We start from the raw sequence: 21203 nt of genomic DNA, 5'->3' as shown, positions 1-21203 counted from the left end.
GCTATCCAATAATTGCAGTCATCAGGTTTGTAAGTAGAAACACAGTTACTGTTTATTTATAACAAGAATAATGATGAAATATGCAGTAAACACAACTGGATAACGACAAGCTATACTACTACCCCCCTTTAACTGTTCCACCTCTACCTGCACACACATAAGACAGACAAACACAGAGGGGGAGAAGAGGTAAACATAGTAAGGATGAAGGTCAAAAGATAAGAGTCTTTGCTTCAAATGGTGGTTGTTTAGCATGCTTTCCTCACAGCACATTGGTTGATCAAAGTCTCTGGCTTACAGTTGGTAATGGTCTTCCTTGTAGGGTCATTCATTCAGGGTCCCAGAAGGTTAGAAAATGTAGTACTCACTGGCAGCAGGCTTTCTGGGGTAAGCACTTTCTTATCAACCTGGAGGTTTACATCCAGGCCTATATCTTTCTGTATAGACAGTCCATTGCACATCAAACCCGGCTTTCAGCTCATGGTTTGACTTCCAGCCTTTGCAGTCTAAAGAGAATGTCACCCATGTTTACTGGAGAGAGAGACAGCCCTCATAGTGTCCTTCTGAGAAGGATTAGTTTGATCCCTTTGGAGAGAGTTGGTTAGTTTCCCCCATCCAAGCGGCAGAATCAAATGTGAAACGAAACTGAAACCTCATGACTTTAAAAACTTTCATAGAAACATAGAAAATAGAAGCAGGAGGAGGTCATTCGATCCTTCAAGCCTGCTGCATCATTCATTATGATCATGGCTGAAAATCCAACTCAAGAGCCTAATAACACTTTCCCCAATATCCTTTGATCCCCTTCGCCCTAAGTACTATATCTAATTGCTTCTTGAAAACATGCAATGTTTTGGCTTCAACTACTTCCTGTGGTAACAAATTCCACAGGCTCACCACTCACTTGGTGAAGAAATTTCCCCTCATTGTTGCTCTTTTTAACCTTAGTCTACATCATCTCTGTCCTAAATCATCTATTGCATATCCTCAGAATGTGATCCCTGGTTCTGGACACACCCACCATCGGGAACATACTACCTTCACCTATCCTGTCTAGTCCTGTTAGAATTTTATAGGTTTCTGTGAGATTCCGCCCCCCCCCCCTAATCTTTCTGAACTCCAGCAAATACAATCCTAACCAATTCAATTTATTCTCATATGTCAGTCCCGGCATCGCAGAAATCAGCCTGGTAAACCTTCGCTGCACTCCCTCGAGAGCAAGAACATCCTTCCTCAGATAAGGAGACCAAAACTGCACACAATATTCCAGGTGTGGCCTCACCAAGACTCTGTATAATTGCAGTAAGACATCCCTGCTCTTGTACTCGAATCCTCTCGCTGTGAAGATCAACATACCATTTGCCTTCTTTACCGCATGCTGTACGTGCATGTTTACCTTCAGTGACTGGTGTACAAGGGGACACAGGTCTCGTTGCACATTCCCCTTTCCTAATTTATGGCCATTCAGATAATAGTCTGCCTTCTCATCTTTACTACCAAAGTGGATAACCTCCCATTTATCCAAATTATACTACATCTGCCATTCATTTCCCACTCACTCAACTTGTCCAAATCACATTGAAGGATCACTGCATCCACCTAACAGCTCATCCTCCCACCCAACTGTGTGTCATCTGCAAATTTGGAGATATTGCATTTTGCTCCCTCATCTAAATCATTTATATTGTGAATAGCTGGGGTCCTAGCACCGATCCCTGCTGTACCCCTTTAGCCACTGCCTGCCAATTTAAAAAAGGTACATTAATTCCTATTATTTGTTTCCTGTCTGCCAACCAGTTTTCTATCCATCGAAATACACTACCCCAAATCCCCTATTATACAGTCCCCTGTTTCTGAATGTAAAGGACCAACATTTGTCTTCATCAATCTTTCTCTCTTCACGTACCTATAGAAAATTTTACAGTCAGTTTTTATGCGCCCTGCAAGCTTACTCTTATACTCTATTTTCCTGTTCTTAATCAATCCCTTGGTCCTTATTTGCTGAATTCTAAACTGCTCCCAATCCTCAGACCTGTTGTTATGCGTGGCCAATTTGTATGCCTCTTCCTTGGTTCGAATACGATCTCTAATTTCCCTTGTAAGCCATGGATTGGCCACAATTCCCGTTTTCCAAAGAACAAAGACCAAAGAACAGGCCCTTCAGCCCTCCAAGCCTGCACCGATCACGTATCCTATCTAGACGAATCACCTGTATCCTTCTATACCCCATCTGTCTGTGTCTATCTAGATAAGTCTTAAAAGTCACTAACATATCTGCCCCAACCACCTCACTCGGCAGTGCATTCCAGGCCACCACCACCCTCTGTGTAAAAAACCTAAGTTCCCATCCCTGGTCACCTTGCAAGCATGTCTCCATAATCACAATTATATCGTACCCGTTTACATCTATTTGCACAATTAGTTAATCTGTTTTATTGTGAATGATTTGCGTGTTAAGGCCCAAAGCCTTTAAGCTTGTCTTTTTAACATTACTTGTCTTGCCCCCAATATTTTTCACTGTGTCCCTGTTTGAATCTGGCCCTTGGTTTCTCTGCATATCACTTTTATTATTTCCCTTTCTGTCTTTTGATTTTGTCCTTGTTTCCTCCTCCTCTGACACACTGCATAGGCTCCCATCCTCCTGCCATGTTAGTTTAAACCCTCCCCACCACTCTAGCAAATACTCACCTGAGGACATCAGTCCCGGTCATACCCAGGTGTAACCGTCCAGTTTGTACTGGTCCCACATCCCCCAGAACTGGTCCGAGCGGGATCAGATCTAATCACCACCTGTCACTAGGCAGACCAGAGCCCTTTGGGCCAGTTCATTGGCCAGCAGCTAAATCACTTAAACCGAGTCTTAACTGATGTCAGTCGGTGTAAAACTGCACTGCCTTCTGGATCTTTCTGTTGGAATTAAGGGCATAGGCTGCCGTAAAGTCACAGGTCCATTAAACATCCATGGATCAAAAATGTAACAGCAAAAATAAAAGAAAGGGGAAATAAGGAATAAACGGGGAATAAACAAGAACAAACAGGAAGGATCCTTACATGATTCTATGAAATAATGTCATGGGATTTTTTTCATATCCATCTATGAGGGTGGATGGTGCCTCGGTTTAATTTTATTTTTTTATTCATTTACGGGATATGGGTGTCGCTGGTTCAGCCAACATTTATTGCCCATCCCTCGTTGCCCTTCAGAAGGTGATGGTGAGTTGCGTTCTTGAACCTCTGCAGTCCTTGAGGTGTAGGTACACCCACCGTGATGTTACGGAGGGTGTTCCAGGATATTGCCCCAGCGGCAGTGAAGGAACTGCGATATATTTCCAAGTCAGGGTGTTGAGTGACTTGGAGGGGAACCTCCAGGTGGTGGGGTTCCCAGATATTTGCTGCTCTTGTCCTTCCAGATGGCTGTGGTTGTGGGTTTGGAAGGAACCTTGACGTATTGCATTTTGTAGATGGTACACATGGCTGGCACTGTTCGTCGGTGGTGGGGGGGATTGAATATTTGTGGAAGGTATAGCAATCAAGTGGGCTGCTATGTTCTGGATGGTGTTAAGCTTCTTGAGTTTTGTTGGAGTTGCACTTATCCAGGCAAGTGGAGAGTATTCCATTACACTCCTGATTGTGCCTTGTAGATGGTGGACAGGCTTTGGGGGAGTCAGGAGATGAGCTACCCACCGTAGGATTCCTAGCTTTTGACCTGCCCTGGTAGCCACAGTATTAATGTGGCTAGTCCAATTTATTTTCTGATCAATGGTAACCCTCAGGATGTTGATTGTGGGGAATTCAGCGATGGTAATGCCATTGAATGTCAATAATAATAAGAATAATCGCTTATTATCACGCGTAGTCTTCAATGAAGTTACTGTGGAAAGCCCCTAGTCGCCACATTCCGGCACCTGTTCGGGGAGGCTGGTTCGGGAATTGAACCCGCGCTGCTGGCATTGTTCTGCATTACAAGCCAGCTATTCAGCCCACTGTGCTAAACCAGCCCCGAGGGTGGTGGTTAGATCCTCTCTTGTAGGAGAAGGTCATTTCCTGGCACTTGTGTGGTGCAAATGTAACTTGCAACTAGTCAGCCCAAGCCTGGATATCGTCTGGTCTTGCTACATTTGGACATTGACTCCTTTAATGTTGCATAGAAAGGACAGCACCTCTGGCAGTGCAGAATTCCCTCAGTACTGCACTGATTTGGCAGCCTACATTTGCAATAAGTCTCTGGAGTTGCACTTGAACTTTCAGACAGGAGAGTGTTACTATGGAACCATGGCTAACACCTGACATTGTAGGATTGTAATAAAAATTGTCATACTCTATGTTTAGAGTTGACTTATCACCAACTATAACTAATTCCTTGTTGAATCTATTCGTTTTACATATGTATTTATCAAATAAGAAATTAATGGTTCTTGGCAGCACTTCCTTAATGACCAATACATTTTAACTGCACTTTCACCAATTGACTGAGTTTCACACTTAGAAACATTAACCAGAATCTCACACTCTCCCACCAGCAGGATTTTAGGCAGGGGGGCCCTCCTCCTCCATCAGAAGCCCCCTTTTGAAGTTGGGCGCTCCATCCTTATGGTCTAGCAGCCTCCGGACCACCCTTCTCCTTCCCATGCACATCTCCTCCGTCCACCCTCAGCCTCTTCCTTGAGATCCCATTCATCCCCTTTGTGCCCCCCCCAAGGCCTTTACTACCCCCCCACCCCAACTCCCCTTGCTCTGCGACCCCTTGAACTTAGTTGGGCCTCCAGTGTTCCTGCAATTCCTTCTTTGTGTTTTAATAAGAGCTTAATTACAATGATTACAAAGTACAATTGCAAAATGCTATGGAAGCAATTTTCATCCCTGTTTTTGCTTGTGAATGGGGTAATAACATCCCTGAAAACTGGGGGTGCACATGTATTGCACTTTCCCCCTGATGATCAGAGTTCTAGGCCGGGATTCTCCAAACCCGCGCTGGATCGGAGAATCGGCGGTGATGCTGTAAATTCCCACCATGGCGCTCCGACGCCGGGACGCGATTCTCCGGCGACCAGAGAATCGGTGGCAGTCGTGCGCAAGTGGTCGACGCCGCGCCGGGTGGAGGCCGTTTTCAACGGCCCCTGCAGCGATTCTCCGCGATTGACAGGCCGGGTTCCGCTGGCGTGGTTCCAACCTGGTTCCACCCGGCGGGAGCTCTGACCCGCGGCCACGCTGGCTGTCCCGGTGGGGGAGCGGGGTGATCAGACTCCGGGTGGGAGGCCTCCACGACAGCCAGGCATGCGATCGGGGGCTACCGATCGGTGGGCGTGCGCGATCCATGGGGGTCTACCTTCTTCCGTGCCGGGTCGCTGTGTCGCTATGCCATGTTGCGCGGCGCCGGCATGGAAACGGCCACCACGCGTGTGTGCCGGCTTGGAAACAGCCACCGCGCGCATGCGCCGGCGCAGAAATCGCCGCTGCGGACTCGCGCCGGCAGTGCAGGGCTACATATCGGGGGCGGGATTCTCCGCAATCGGCGCGATGTCCGCTGACCGGCGCCAAAAACGGCGCAAATCAGTCCGGCATCGCACCGCCCCAAAGGTGCGGAATTCTCCGCATCTTGAGGGGCCGAGCCCTCACCTTGAGGGGCTAGGCCCGTGCCGGACTGATTTCCACCCCGCCAGCTGGCGGGAAAGGCCTTTGGTGCCCCGCCAGCTGGCGCGGAAATGACTTTGCCGTGCGGCGCATGCGCGGGAGCGTCAGCGGCCGCTCACGGCATCCCCGCGCATGCGCAGTGGAGGGGGTCTCTTCCGCCTCCGCCATAGTGGAGACCATGGCGAAGGCGGAAGGAAAAGAGTGCCCCCACGGCACAGGCCCGCCCGCGGATTGGTGGGCCCCGATCGCAGGCCAGGCCACCGTGGGGGCACCCCCCGGGGCCAGATCGCCCCCCGCCCCCCCCCTCCCCCCCCCCAGGACCCCGGAGCCCGCCCGCGCCGCCTTGTCCCGCCGTTCAAAAGGTGGTTTGATTCTCGCCGGTGGGACAGGCATTCCAGCAGCGGGACTTCGGCCCATCGCGGGCCGGAGAATCGCCGGGGGGGCCCGCCAACCGGCGTGGCGCGATTCCCACCCCCGCCGAATATCCGGTGCCGGAAAATTCAGCAACCGGCAGGGGCGGGATTCACGCCAGCCCCCGGTGATTCTCCGACCCGGCAGGGGGTCGGAGAATCCCACCCTGGATCCGGAGCTGCGTGCAGCACTCCGGCGCTGTGCTGTCCCCCTGTGGGCCACTGAATCGCTGGGCCAAGGTGCCCGTTGATGCCGGCGTGAAACACTCCGGTGTTTACGCCGGCATCAACACTTAGCCGGGATTTTGGAAGATCCCAGCCCTGTTATTTTGGTGAGGAATTAAGCTGTGCTGGTCCTTCCAGTAAACAGGAAAGAGCTTCAACAACTATACACAATTTAGGATCCTATGATGTCAATAAGGCCCAATGGAATTTTGAAATACCAAAGGCTGTTACATTTACTGCTCATGAATTGTTGCAGTGCAACCAAACCAAGGTTCCTGAAAGACCAAAAGATTTGAAGAAAATATTATTTTAAATTTATGTGCTCCTTTGGGCAAGTAAAAATCACTCCCACTGAATGGCTGTCTGCAGCTCTCTTCATGGTTTCCTTCCACCCTCTCCTTAACTTACCTGCCCACATTTCCCACCCTATCTGATTGATGAGTTGCTGAGAGCCTGTGAGCAGCTCGCTAATGGGAATCTTTAGGCCATAAAAATACTTTAATCGTTAAATGATAGATCTACAGCTGTAAAAGCATTAACCGGCATGTGTATAGAGATTTTTATGCATTAAAAGATCCCAAGCCTCTTCACAGAAGAGTTATCAAACAGATCTTGACAAATTTTAAGGAGTGTCTTAAAGGAGGAAAGAAAGATGGAGAGTTTGGATTGGATTTGTTGGATTTGTTTATTGTCACGTGTACCGAGGTACAGTGAAAAGTATTTTTCTGCGAGCAGCTCAAACAGATCATTTAGTACATGAAAAGAAAAGAAAATACATAATAGGGCAACACAAGGTACATAATGTAAATACCTAGACACCGGCATCGGGTGAAGCATACATGAGTGGAGTATTAATCAGATCAGTCCATAAGAGAGTTGTTTAGGAGTTTGGCGACAGTGGGGAAGAAGCTGTTTTTGAATCTCTTAGTGCGTGTTCTCAGACTTTTGTATTTCCTGCCCGATGGAAGAAGTTGGAAGAGTGAGTAAGCTGGGTGAGAGGGGTCTTTGATTATGCTGCCCGCTTTCCCAAGGCAGCGGGAGGTGTAGATAGAGTCAATGGATGGGAGGCAGGTTTGTGTGATTGACTGGGCTGTGTTCACGACGCTCTGAAGTTTGTTGCGGTGTTGGGTCAAGCAGTTGCCACACCAGGCTGTGATGCAGCCAGATAGAATGCTTTCCATGGTGCACCTGTAAAAGTTGGTAAGAGTCAGCGTGGACAAGCCGATTTCCTTAGTTTCCTGAGGAAGTATAGGCGCTGTTGTGCTTTCTTGGTGGTAATGCCGACGTGGGTGGATCAGTTCAGACTTTTGCTGATGTGCACACCTTGGAATTTGAAGCTGCTAACCATCTCCACCTCAGCGCCGTTGATACAGAGAAGGGTGTGTACAGTACTTTGCTTCCTGAAGTCAATGACCAGTTCTTTAGTTTTGCTGGCATTGAGGGAGAGATTGTTGTTGTTACACCACTCCACTAGGTTCTCTATCTCCCACCTGTATTCTGAAATGTCATTGTTCGAGATCCAACCCACTATGGTCGTGTCATCAGCAAACTTGTAGATGGAGTTGGAACCAAATTTTGCCACGCAGACGTGGGTGTATAGGGAATATAGTAAGGGGCTAAGTACGCAGCCTTGCGGGGCCCCGGTATTGAGGACTATCACAGAGAAAATGTTGTTGTTTATTCTTACTGATTGTGGTCTGTGGGTCAGAAAGTCGAGGATCCAGTTGCAGAGTGAGGAGCCAAGTCCTAGGTTTTGGAGCTTGGCCGAGATTATGGTGTTGAAGGCGGAGCTGTAGTCAATAAATAGGAGTCTGATGTAGGAGCCCTTGTTGTCGAGATGCTCCAGGGATGAGTGTAGGGCCAGGGAGATGGCGTCTGCTGTGGACCATTTGCGGCGGTATGCGAATTGAGATGGATCTAGGCATCCTGGGAGTGTGGAGTTGATGTGCTTCATGACCAACCTTTCGAAGCACTTCATTATGATTGATGTCAGGGCCACCGGACGGTAGTCATTGAGGCACATTGCCTGGTTCTTCTTTGGCACATGTATGGTGGTGGTCTTCTTGAAGCAGCATAGAGGGTAGAGGTTAGAGATAAAGGTTTAGGTATCACAGCAAAGGCTTTGCTCCTTTCTGAAAGTTGTCGAACACAAATCAAAGGTATACCAGGAGTGCAATTAATAGTAAATAAATGTGGTTAGCACAGTTGCTTCACAGCTCCAGGGTCCCAGGTTCGATTCCCGGCTTGGGTCACTGTCTGTGCGAAGTCTGCACGTTCACCCCGTGCCTGTGTGGGTTTTCCTCCGGGTGCTCCGGTTTCCTACCACAGTCCAAAGATGTGCAGATTAGGTGGATTGGCCATGCTAAATTCCCCTTAGTGTCCCAAAAGGTTGGATGGGGTTACTGGGTTACGGGGATATGGTGGGAGTGTGGGCTTAGCTAGGGTGCTCTTTCCAAAAAAGGGCCGGTGCAGACTCGATGGGCTGAATGGCCTCCTTCTGCACTGTAAATTCCATGATTCCATGAAAATACTGTGGAAGCTGGAAATCTGAAATAAAAACAGAAAATGCTGGATAAACTCAGCAGATCTGGCAGCTTCTGTGGAGAGAGAAACAGAGTTAACGTTTTGAGTCCATATGACTCTTCCTCAGAACTGTGAAGCACAATTGCTTCACAGCTCCAGGGTCCCAGGTTCGATTCCGGCTTGGGTCACTGTCTGTGCGGAGTCTGCACATCCTCCCCGTGTGTGCGTGGGTTTCCTCCTGGTGCTCCGGTTTCCTCCCACAGTCCAAAGATGTGCAGGTTAGGTGGATTGGCCATGCTAAATTGTCCTTAGTGTCCACAATTGCCCTTAGTGTTGGGTGGGGTTACTGGGCTATGGGGAAAGGGTGGAGGTGTGGACCTTGGGTAGGGTGCTCTTTCCAAGAGCCGGTGCAGACCCGATGGGCCGATTGGCCTCCTTCTGCACTGTAAATTCTATGAACTGAAGAGGGATAGAAATTAAATCAATTATATAGATGGGGTGGGATACAATAGAAGGTCAGGGATAAGTTTGAGCTGAGGTGAGACTGACAAAAATGTTCTGGACATAAGACAAAGGAAGTGTTGATGGTGGAATTAAGGGCTGAAGAAATACTAATTGTGACATAAAGATAAGAGAGCAGAACCTTGTGACCAGATGATACAATCACAGGGTGATATACTCTCACTATTAAATAATAGTTAGTGTGTGGGTCATGGACTGACAGGGAAACATGTCACCTGTAATGTTGATCATACCTATCACAACATTGCCAACTATAAGAGATAATTTAGTTATTTAAACTGAGTTTTCAGTTATATCCCTGGTATATATTGAACTTAATACATATAGATGTCTCCTGTCAGACTGTTAGCTCTTAGCTTAAACCTTTAGTTACCTGACTGATGATGAAATTCATTTTACTCTTCAGAAGAACATGACATTGTTGTTACATTGTTCACATGATGAAGAATAAAAGTAGGAGAGGTTCCTAAAGACTGTTACCAACCACCTGCTTACTGTAATTTTCATCAAATTTTGTAATGGGAATTTAGATTATCAAACAGCACAAACTTGATTTGTTCCACAAATTTCTCCATTTATTTTGCTTTTTATTAGGCAAACAGCTGTATTTAGGATTGAACTTGCTGTTAAAATATAAACTTTACCCCTGTGCATTTTCTGTTACATGCAGACACATACCACTCTGCTGGTTTGGAGTCAAACAAAAGACTTGGAACATTTTTCATTCCCACTGTCCTGGATTGTCTCCAGTTACTTCAGGCTAGTTATTAGGATTCAAAGACAAAGAGGATTATTATTGATTCAGGTAAAATCCTCTTTTTTGTTAAATATTATAGATATTAAGCTTTTTCCACAGTCCAGGATTACAACAATTTTATCTTATAAAATGCATATTTTGAGAAAAGATGTTGATCCGGCAAGGAAATACTGACAGATTTGTATTTAACTTACAATAATGTACTATGTGGCAGTGGAAATATTTGGTCACGCATACATTAATTCCCCATATGCAATAATGGAACATTGCTTTACTGAATAATAGATTATTACTTTATGAACATGATACTCAGCCAGTACTGCAATTGATACATTATTAGTTTGGAAATATAGAATGGGATAACCTTTGCCCCTTTTCCCTTACCTCTTGGTTGTTCACAACAAGATATATGGGCAGGACTTTCCAATACTGCCTGCTGTGGGAATCACAGTGAGCGGGATGGACAATTTGATGGACCAGCAGAAGGTCCATTAACTTTGGATAGGGATTTTTGGTCCCAATGAGGATGGGGCTGGAAAATCCTGCCCTATGTTTTAGAGGAAGTGTTCTAAACCTCCTGAGTGTTCTGACCTTAAAGAATAGACCTAAAACAGGCTTTCTGGTAAGTTTAGGCCAAAAGAAAAGATAAACGTTTAATCACACAGCATTCAAAATGTATCACTCAATTCCTCAAACACTCAGACACACACACAGAAGAAAAGATGAGCGCTAGAGAGGAAGAATGCATTTTGGTTATCAACAGAACAACAAGAAAAAAAATCACATGTTTTAAATTAGTTATATAAGATGGGACGTATTATAGGCCTGATGAGGTCCTTCTCTTAGTTCTGAAGATAAGTGGAGTTTAAAAGTCTTTGGGTTTTCTCATTAAGTTGAGGCCGAGATTCTGTAGAAACCTTGCAGGTGGGAATAAATTAACACCTCTCTCACTACCTGAATTAATTGGTTGTTAGGCAGGGTTCTTTGCTTCTTTCTGAGTGGTGCTTTCCCTTTGTACTGTTTAGCCCAGAAGACCTGCACCTGGCTAGTCCTTGGAACAATATGATGTTATCTCAAGTCAGTTTCGATCATGTGGCTGTATGATCAATACATCTATTATCCACATAGATGATACAATGTTAGATGTCATTGCAATACAATGAAAGATGAATTGCGGCCAGTCACACCTGCCTTTAATAAACTGGCCTGAAGAAGAGTCATACAGACTCAAAACATTAACTCTATTTTTCACTTCACAGATGCTGCCAGACCTGCTGTTTCTTTCCAGCAGTTTCTGTTTTTATTTCTGATCTCAGAACAGACTTTCACAGTGAGGGCTACATTGTAGATTCTTTCCCTCTAGCCCTTAGCTTGGCAAATATTCCAGCCTCCACTAAAAACTCACAAACATGGGGCGAAATTCTCCGGTATCGGCACGATGTCCGCCGACTGGCGCCCACAACGGCGCAAATCAGTCGGGCATCGCGCCGCCCCAAAGGTGCGGAATGCTCCGCATCTTTGGGGGCCAAGCCCCAACCTTAAGGGGCTAGGCCCGCACCGGACGAATTTCCGCCCTGCCAGCTGGCGGAAAAGGCCTTTGGTGCCCCGCCAGCTGGTGCGGAAATGACATCTCCGGGCGGCGCATGTGCGGGAGCGTTAGAGGGCGCTGACGGCATTCCCGCGCTTGCGCAGTGGAGGGAGTCTCTTCCGCCTCCGCCGTGGTGGAGACCGTGGCGAAGGCGGAAGGAAAAGAGTGCCCCCACGGCACAGGCCCGCCCGCGGATCGGTGGGCCCCGATCGCGGGCCAGGCCACCGAGAGGGCACCCCCCGGGGCCAGATCGCCCCGCGCCCCCCCACAACCCCGGAGCCCGCCCGCGCCGCCTTGTCCCGCCGGTAAGGTAGGTGGTTTAATCTACGCCAGCGGGACAGGCATTTTAGCAGCGGGACTTCGGCCCATCCGGGCCGGAGAATCGCGCGGGAAGGCCCGCCAACCAGCGCAGCGCGATTCCCGCCTCCGCCGAATATCCGGTGCCGGAGAATTCGGAAACCGGCGGGGGCGGGATTCACGCCAGCCCCCGCCGATTCTCCGACCCGGCGGGGGTCGGAGAATCTCGCCCTCGATCTCTTCAATCTGATCTCAAGCTACACTTGTGTCTTGTGTAATGAACAATAGAGTCGTCATTTCTTTTGCTTCAGGTATCATATAGATTGTCTCTACCTCATGCTCTCTGCCTCTCAGTTGGCGGAAGAACATCCCAAAACATCCCAAAACTTGTAGGAAAGCCTGTAAACTGATCTCAAAAATGGCTTCCTCTGTCCTCTTCTCCAAGACAAATACATTTGCTCACTAGGTAGAGACGCTAATTAACTATCTTTGAACCCAACTCCCTTTCATCTTTCATCTTAAAATAAGTGGATAATGAACAACTGAACTGTTTAAAATCTGATACCAATAACATTTTTCTAGGACTTTGGGAAACTCAGAATCTATTTCTGATAATGAAAATGGCTTATTGTCACAAGTAGGCTTCAAATGAAGTTACTGTGAAAAGCCCCTAGTCGCCACATTCCGGCGCCTGTTCGGGGAATCGAACCGTGCTACTGGCCTGCCTTGGTCTGCTTTCAAAACCAGCGATTTAGCCCTGTGCTAAACAGCCCCTATACTCAAAGACAGCTGCCATTGTCTCAAAGTATAAATATATTGCACCACCCTCTCAGTCAAGCAATTGAAGTCTACTTTTGAACCATAAGGATCAAACCACCCAGGCGTACTGTCAGGCAGACTGCAGAACAGGTCACATGACCCCTTCATTTACGCTACTTTTAAAGATACAATCCCAAAGTGTAATAATCTTACAAACCTCATTGCTGAAAGCAGTTAATTGAATCCAATTATAGCAAAATCCTTTTCGGTGAGAGTAGAAGCTCTGTTTCAGGCGTGGATATGGTGTGTGTGTGTGTTTGTTTCAACCAAACTTTTGTGCCAAAGCAATATTTTTACAATTTGTCAAAAATGTTCCCTTTCAATGGTTCGTTTTAAAGTATTATATTAACACTAGTTTAAAAAGTGAGTTGTGAGATGATAGGTGGTTATGATGCAAATGAACTAGCTTTGATGTTGTTTCCATTTAGTCTGTTGGTGATGAGTTGTTCGCTGGCTTGTCTAACATTTGATAAATGATTCATGCCTATTGTGCTGGAGAATTGCTGGTCCCGTGTGTTCAGTAGGGGACCTGGCAGGCTTTTGTTTTCTGGTTATGAACAGCAAGAGATAAAACACAGAGTCAGGCACAGGCAGGGAGGCAGAAGGGGCATTGAAAAGGATCGAAGACAAGAGATGTTGGTAGAAACCATTTTAGACCATAAGACATAGGAGCAGAATTAGGCCACTCGGCCCATTGAGTCTGCTCCGTCATTCAATCATGGCTGATATTTTTCTCATCCCCATTCTCCTGCCTTCTCCCCATAAGCCCTGATCCCCTTATTGATCAAGAACTTATCTATCTCTGTCTTAAAGACACTCTGTGATTTGGCCTCCACAGCCTTCTGCGGCAAAGAGTTCCACAGATTCACCACTCTCTGGCTGAAGAAATTCCTCCTCAACTTTGTTTTAAAGGATCGTCCCTTTAGTCTGAGATTGTGTCCTCTAGTTCTAGTTTTTCCTACAAGTGGAAACATCCTCTCCACATCCACTCTATCCAGGCCTCGCAAGTCAAATCATGAAACCTGCTAAGATGGGAAGCATATAATGCTCACTTTGGCACACTGAATTGAATGAGTCAGATCAGAACTTTATCATAAGCATATTGATTGATTTGAAGTCTCATCTCACCAAGTGTATGGTCAGTTTGCCATTGGAGAAATTGTGGAACTACATTTACAAAACAAGGTGTCGGATTTTATCCCAAAGACATTGGGCAACACCTTCCCCCAAAATTAAGGTTCTGACTGAAAACCAGCTTGTTTCTCCCCAGATAACCAGGCAGGTTTTCCGTTGCGATCTTCCGACACTTTGCCATATTTTTGAAGGGGGCGCGTATTGTGCTATCATAGTGAGGGGCGGGGCCTAAAGACGCCCGCAGGCTTAGCTCCACAGTAATCGGGGCTTCATTTTAAAGTGCACGCCAAACTCAAATTGAATGTAAAGCGACCCCCCCCCGCCCACACCAACAGACATGGAAACACCTCATAATGAATTGCCGGTATGACTCCACCCCTCAATGTTCACCGGCATCGGAGCCTTCCCGATGGAACACTCTTTAGCCCCACCCCTTCAGGTCCCGCTGCCTTGGTAGTTTTGGCCTGGCAGTGCCAACCTGGAAATTGTGGGTTGGCACTGCCAGGTTGTAATGCCAGGGCAATGCCCTGCCATGTCCCCATCCACCTGAGGTCTGCAATGCCCTCCAAGCCCCCTGGCATGGTTATCACATCTGGTCAACGTTTGTGGAGACCAGCAGTGGTACCCGCCAGCTTTATGTCAGGCCAGTGGGTGGGAACATAGGATTTTCCTGAAAGATTTGGCGTTAAGCCGATTTTGCATATTTAGATGCATGTAAAGCCATGGTAATGAGGGCGTGATCTGATTACGTCTGCTGGGAGGGACCGGTAATATCATGTTCCAGATTCACGCCGGCGCAGGTTCCGTATAGCCCTCTCACAAATGCCATTCCGGCGTTTGCACCAGGCGCAACGGGGCTGGAAAATCACCCCCATTTTCTACAAATAATTTTTGAAAGGCACATAATTTCCAATCAGCACTCATTAATTGGAGACCCACTATAAAGTAAGAAACATTTAAATTCCTAATTTTGTTCCTCTTTATCTTTCCTTGGGAAGATCCTTATCTGCTCACGGCTAACAGTTTGCTCCAAGGACTTTTCCATTATTCCATTCAATCCTGCTCCATAATTAGCTGTCAAGAGGCGTCTAGAACTCTTGGCCTCTTTACTTGGCGACACTTTAGCCCTACAATGCACAGCTGAAGCATCTCATCAGGGACCAAATGAAATTTGTTTTTAGCTGAGCTTTAGTGATTGATTGCTCTGAGGCCAACAGAAAGTAAGCTGGAATCTGAAACAAAAACAGAAAATACTGGACAATTTCAGCAGGTCTGACAGCATCTGTGGAGAGAAAAAGGAGCCAACGTTTCGAGTTTAGATTATTCAAAGCTTTGACAAAGCTCCCTTTCCTCTTCACAGATGCTGTCAGACCTGCTCTGAGAAAGTAAGCTAAGTTGCCATTCAGTTAAAGTCATTAATACATCTTAACAGAAGATAGGTTTGCATAAAGAAGATATTTCACCCATTTGATTTAATCCCACCAGAATATTAACTCCACTTCCATTATAGCATCAGTCTTTTTTTAATTCATCCCTCATGGATAGGATGACCTTAGCCAGACAAACAACAAAGGCCCAGATCTTCCAAGGAGCGGCAATCATCTTCGGATTGTCGTTCTGGATGAATAATTGGATGGATGGATGAACGGACGGATGAACGGAGTGTCAGGTGGGTGAAGTGGTTGGGTGATACGTGTAGTCAGTTTGGAGGCTAGTCAGATCGGGTTGGGAATTAGTTGGGTGATGGGGGTAACCAGGTCTGGTCAGTGGTAGCTGGGTGAGGTGGTCGGAAGTGTTAGTCAGGTCAGGTTGGCAGTTGCAGGGTTCAGGAGGGTAATCTGGAAATATCTCATCTATTGGAAAGCACCTCCAACGGTGAAGCACCCCCTCAGTATTGTACAGAAGTGTCAACTAGGTTATATGCACAATTCCCTACAATGGCACTTAAACTCTCAACCTTCTGACTCAGAGGTATGAGCATTGCCACTGTGTCAAGACCAATTAGGTTGTATTTGGTGCCTGAACAATATGTTCATTACCAACTATCGATTGTGTGAAACCACACCTCATGGAAAGAAAGACATGATCATATTGCACTTTTTATGGCCTCACAATGTCCCAAAGCATTTTACAGCCAATGAATTACTTTTGAACAATTGTCACTGTTGTAATCTAGGAAGCAGCCAATTTGCCCACACAAAACTCCCACAAACAGCATTGATAATGACTAGATAACCTGGGGGATAAATATTGGCCAGGCCACCGGGGAGATTCTCCCTGCTCTTATCAAAATAGTGCCCAGGAATCTTTTCTGTTAGGATAACAAATCTTTGAAATTCTCGACCCCATAGAGCTCAATCCTTTATTTTATTCAAGCAAGGGATCATCAGATCCCGAAGGAAATTATGAAATATGGGGATAATGCATGAAGGTGGAGTTGAGATAGGAGATCAATAATGATCTTACTGAATGGCTGACAGAATGACTTCCTATAGCTCCTATTTCTTATATTCTCATGTCCAGCCGAGAGGGAATATGGGTTTTGCTTTAATGTCTCACCTGAACAGCACCTCCACAAGTGCAGAAGTCCCTCAGTTGAGACCGTGCAATGGCTAACTTATTGCACAGTACGAAGTCTTACAACACCAGGTTAAAGTCCAACAGGTTTGTTTCGATGTCACTAGCTTTCGGAGCGCTGCTCCTTCCTCAGGTGAATGAAGAGGTCTGTTCCAGAAACACATATATAGACAAATTCAAAGATGCCAAACAATGCTTGGAATGCGAGCATTAGCAGGTGATTAAATCTTTACAGATCCAGAGATGGGGTAACCCCAGGTTAAAGAGGTGTGAATTGTACCAAGCCAGGACAGTTGGTAGGATTTCGCAGGCCAGATGGTGGGGGATGAATGTAATGCGACATGAATCCCAGGTCCCAGTTGAGGCCGCACTCATGTGTGCGGAACTTGGCTATAAGTTTCAGCTCGGCGATTCTGCGTTGTCGCGGGTCCTGAAGGCCGCCTTGGAGAACGCTTACCTGGAGATCAGAGGCTGAATGCCCTTGACTGCTGAAGTGTTCCCCGACTGGAAGGGAACATTCCTGCCTGGTGATTGTTGCGCGATGTCCGTTCATTCGTTGTCGCAGCGTCTGCATGGTCTCGCCAATGTACCACGCTTCGGGACATCCTTTCCTGCAGCGTATGAGGTAGACAACGTTGGCCGAGTCGCACGAGTATGTACCGCGTACCTGGTGGGTGGTGTTCTCACGTGTAATGGTGGTATCCATGTCGATGATCTGGCACGTCTTGCAGAGATTGCCATGACAGGGTTGTGTGGTGTCGTGGTCGCTGTTCTGAAAACGTTGAAAGATGCCCTCGTACGAACGGGATATGGCACTCGACTCATCGATCGACAGTTCCAACGCGCCACAGCAAAAAACCGCACCGACCTCCTCAGAAGACAAACATGGGACACAACCGACAGAATACCCTTCGTCGTCCAGCACTTCCCCGGAGCGGAGAAACTACGTCATCTTCTTCACAGCCTTCAACACGTCATTGATGACGATGAACATCTTGACAAGGTCATCCCCACACCCCCACTACTTGCCTTCAAACAACCGCGCAACCTCAAACGAACCATTGTTTGAGCAGCAAACTACCCAGTCTTCAGAACAGCGACCACGACACCACACAACCCTGTCATGGCAATCTCTGCAAGACGTGCCAGATCATCGACATGGATACCACCATTACACGTGAGAACACCACCCACCAGGTACGCGGTACATACTCGTGCGACTCGGCCAACGTTGTCTACCTCATACGCTGCAGGAAAGGATGTCCCGAAGCGTGGTACATTGGCGAGACCATGCAGACGCTGCGACAACGAATGAACGGACATCGCGCAACAATCACCAGGCAGGAATGTTCCCTTCCAGTCGGGGAACACTTCAGCAGTCAAGGGCATTCAGCCTCTGATCTCCGGGTAAGCGTTCTCCAAGGCGGCCTTCAGGACCCGCGACAACGCAGAATCGCCGAGCAGAAACTTATAGCCAAGTTCCGCACACATGAGTGCGGCCTCAACCGGGACCTGGGATTCATGTCGCATTACATTCATCCCCCACCATCTGGCCTGCGAAATCCTACCAACTGTCCTGGCTTGGTACAATTCACACCTCTTTAACCTGGGGTTACCCCATCTCTGGATCTGTAAAGATTTAATCACCTGCTAATGCTCGCATTCCAAGCATTGTTTGGCATCTTTGAATTTGTCTATATATGTGTTTCTGGAACAGACCTCTTCATTCACCTGAGGAAGGAGCAGCGCTCCGAAAGCTAGTGACATCGAAACAAACCTGTTGGACTTTAACCTGGTGTTGGAAGACTTCGTACTGTGCTCACCCCAGTCCAACGCCGGCATCTCCACATCATAACTTATTGCAGTGATCCTTGGCAATCTGCATGAGAGAAACATCAGATGGAACTAAATCAAAGTGAAAAAAGGTAGCAGCAACAAGCTTCAATCTAACACTTTGATTTTAAGATGGCTTGCTGTTTTGTTTTAATCATTCATGGGATGTGGGTGCAGCTGTAAAGCCAATCTTTATTGCCCATCACTAGATGCTCTGGAGCAAGTGGAATACTCGGCCATTTCAGACGGAAGTTAAGTTAACTGCATTCCTGTGGTCTGGAGTTCCATATAGGCTAGGGCAGCTAAGATGGAAGGTTTGCTTCTGTTACGAGGCCCATGGAGGAGCCATAAACCAAAGTTACCAAATTTATCAAATGTCCCCCAGAGAAGAAATTACCAACAAGATTTCACTTTTTGCAACTTTGAAACAAATTTGAATCAGTGTAAATCACACAAGAATGCAGGCAAGTGATATATTGCTGCAAAAAGACCCATGTTGTCAAAGCTTTTTATCTTGCACTCATCAGGATAATTCATAAGAGTACTAAGTATAAAGGGAACGATAATATATGTTTCATGAAAGGAGAGTTCAGGTTGGTTGACAACCTGATCCAGTATTTCTTATTATTCAAGAAAATGACACCTGATTCCTTTACAATTGGCACAAATTCTTAAAAGCCCTTTTTGAACATTCTTGAAAACAATTACAGATCTTTCAAATAAATTACTAATTTATTTTACTGTACTGCTTCCAGATCAAAAGATGTCACATTTCCCTGAAGGCCATTAGTGAAGTAGATGGGTTTAGACAACAATCCAGCAGTTCATGGTCGCCATAACTGGCACTAGCTATTTTTTTTAATTCCATGCTTTGATTTAATTAACTGAATTTAAATTCATCAGTTGCTATGATGGGATTTGAACTCATGGCCATGAGATCATTCTTGCAGGCCTCTGAATTACTATCCCAGAAACATAAAATGTGTGTTACTACTACGGCCATAAGTAGACTGAACTACATCGCCAGGCATGTCAGCTGACCGCTGAAGCAGTATCCTCAGCAAATGCTGGCCACGATTTGACAATATTGAAACTCCAAATCATTTATCTCTGTCCATGAAACTCAGACTGATGTTTAGAATACTATAATTAGAATCTCTTTATGGTAAAATGCCTGTGTTTATAAGTCAGTTTCTGGCTGTTTGGTTAAGCTGAAGCATAGTATTATTGATAGAATCACCATATTGAATCATTTTATACAGAATATGAAATATGCTGTTCCAGGTTTGAAGATTCTCCATGAGGTTGAAGGTCAGGCAGCTGCTATACTTTCCTTTCACAGATAGCAGTGTTTCCTGCCAAGCTGCTGAATAGGTCAGCTGGAAATTCCCCTCCGCTCCAGATGGCAGCCCAACAGCTGTTTAACATTTGGGGCGACCCTTTTGCCCCTATCCGGGGAAGGAAGTCCTGCCTCCAATTGCTCCCAGCTATCTGATCAACCAGCAGCGCCACTGGGAGTGGTGACCACTGCTGGGACTGCATCCAGTCCCCGTGAAGAAGAGCCAGGTGCTGGATGGAGAGGGAGTCTCGGGGGGGCCAGGACAAGAGGCCCATGGTGGGTGGAGGGAGCAGTGGGGAGTGAGGAGGATGAGGAATGGGGTGCAAAAGCCAGACAGGGACACCCAGGGAGGGGTGTGAGAAGGAAGAGCCCCAATCATAAAAGGGGACCAGGAAAAGAGGCACCCCATTTTTTTTGCCCAAGGTTCAAGCAGGCTCCCCGTCCAGGCTTCTGCCCTCCCAGTCACCAAATCTGTTTGGCCACTTAAGTGCTTCAGTTGGGGTGATGGCGTTTCCACTGCCCAGAAAATCGGGGCAAGATAGGGTTCTGGTGAGTCGGCAGCGGGAATGTCACCTGTAGAATTTTACAAACCTTCGCATCCGCTAGCCCACCCATGCGGAGGCTGTGTAATTCTGCCCTATATATTTATTTTGTGGAACTATTTGCTAATAAATCTGTTTCAGAAGAATAATAAAATCCTTATCCAAATTATCCTGTCACTTCTGATTGATTAGAAATGCCTTTGAATGATGTGATACATAGATCAATTGACTGAGAATATAATAGCGAGAAAGTACAGAGCATGTTTTTTAGAGGAAGGAATCATAAGAATATATTATACATAGAGCATACAGTGCAGAAGGAGGCCATTCGGCCCATCGAGTCTGCACCGACCCACTTAAACCCTCACTTCCACCCTATACCCGTAACCCAATAACCCCTCCTAACCTTTTTTAGTCACTGAAGGTAATTTATCATGGCCAATCCACCTAACCTGCACATCTTTGGACTGTGGGAGGAAACCGGAGCACCCGGAGGAAACCCACGCAGACACGGGGAGAACGTGCAGACTCCGCACCGTTTGTACAGCAGGCTTTAATCTCCTTCATCAAATCAGTTTGAATCAGATTTGTGTATAATAAGATCCTGAATATATTATCGCCTTGATGTAGACATGGAGAAGGATTGAATGCCAGAGGAAAGTGAGAGTAGCTGCTTTCAACATCAAGACACCAAGGAGTGCTAATGAAACTAAGGAACGCTAATGAAAACCTGACACAAACGAAGATGTTGGGTGTGATTCAATGGAAAAATTTCAACTGTGTTTCTCCCCAATTTTAACCACTGCCACTTGGGCTCTCCAGGGGCTGTTGCTGGCCTCGATAATACCCTCCTTAAGCAGCCGCTGGACTTTGGACCTGATGAAGGTCTTGTCCTGGGTGCTGTACCGTCTGCTCCGAGTGGCAACGGGCTTGCAATCCGCAGTTAGATTGGCAAAGAGGGAGCGGGGGTCGACCTTGAGGGTTGCGAGGCCGCAAATGGTAAGGG

General features: G+C 46.7%; 1 protein-coding gene across 5 annotated transcripts in view; it reads left to right on the top strand.

Moving 5' to 3' along the window:
- The window catches only part of LOC140390388 (myosin light chain kinase, smooth muscle-like), a 612875-nt gene that overhangs the window by 109694 nt on the left and 481978 nt on the right, over window positions 1-21203 (top strand). For 3 of the 5 annotated variants that reach the window (XM_072475527.1, XM_072475561.1, XM_072475517.1), the window contains one exon: window positions 9982-10116. The exons of the other annotated variants lie outside the window; for them this stretch is intronic. The gene's annotated coding sequence lies outside the window, so the exon portion shown is untranslated. The remainder of the gene's footprint in view (window positions 1-9981; window positions 10117-21203) is intronic. 5 annotated transcript variants of the gene reach the window in all.

Source organism: Scyliorhinus torazame, chromosome 2 (assembly GCF_047496885.1).
Source record: "Scyliorhinus torazame isolate Kashiwa2021f chromosome 2, sScyTor2.1, whole genome shotgun sequence".
NCBI lineage: Eukaryota > Metazoa > Chordata > Chondrichthyes > Carcharhiniformes > Scyliorhinidae > Scyliorhinus > Scyliorhinus torazame.
The sequence above is the reverse complement of the archived record's forward strand: the minus strand, read 5'-3'. Positions and strand labels throughout refer to the sequence as shown.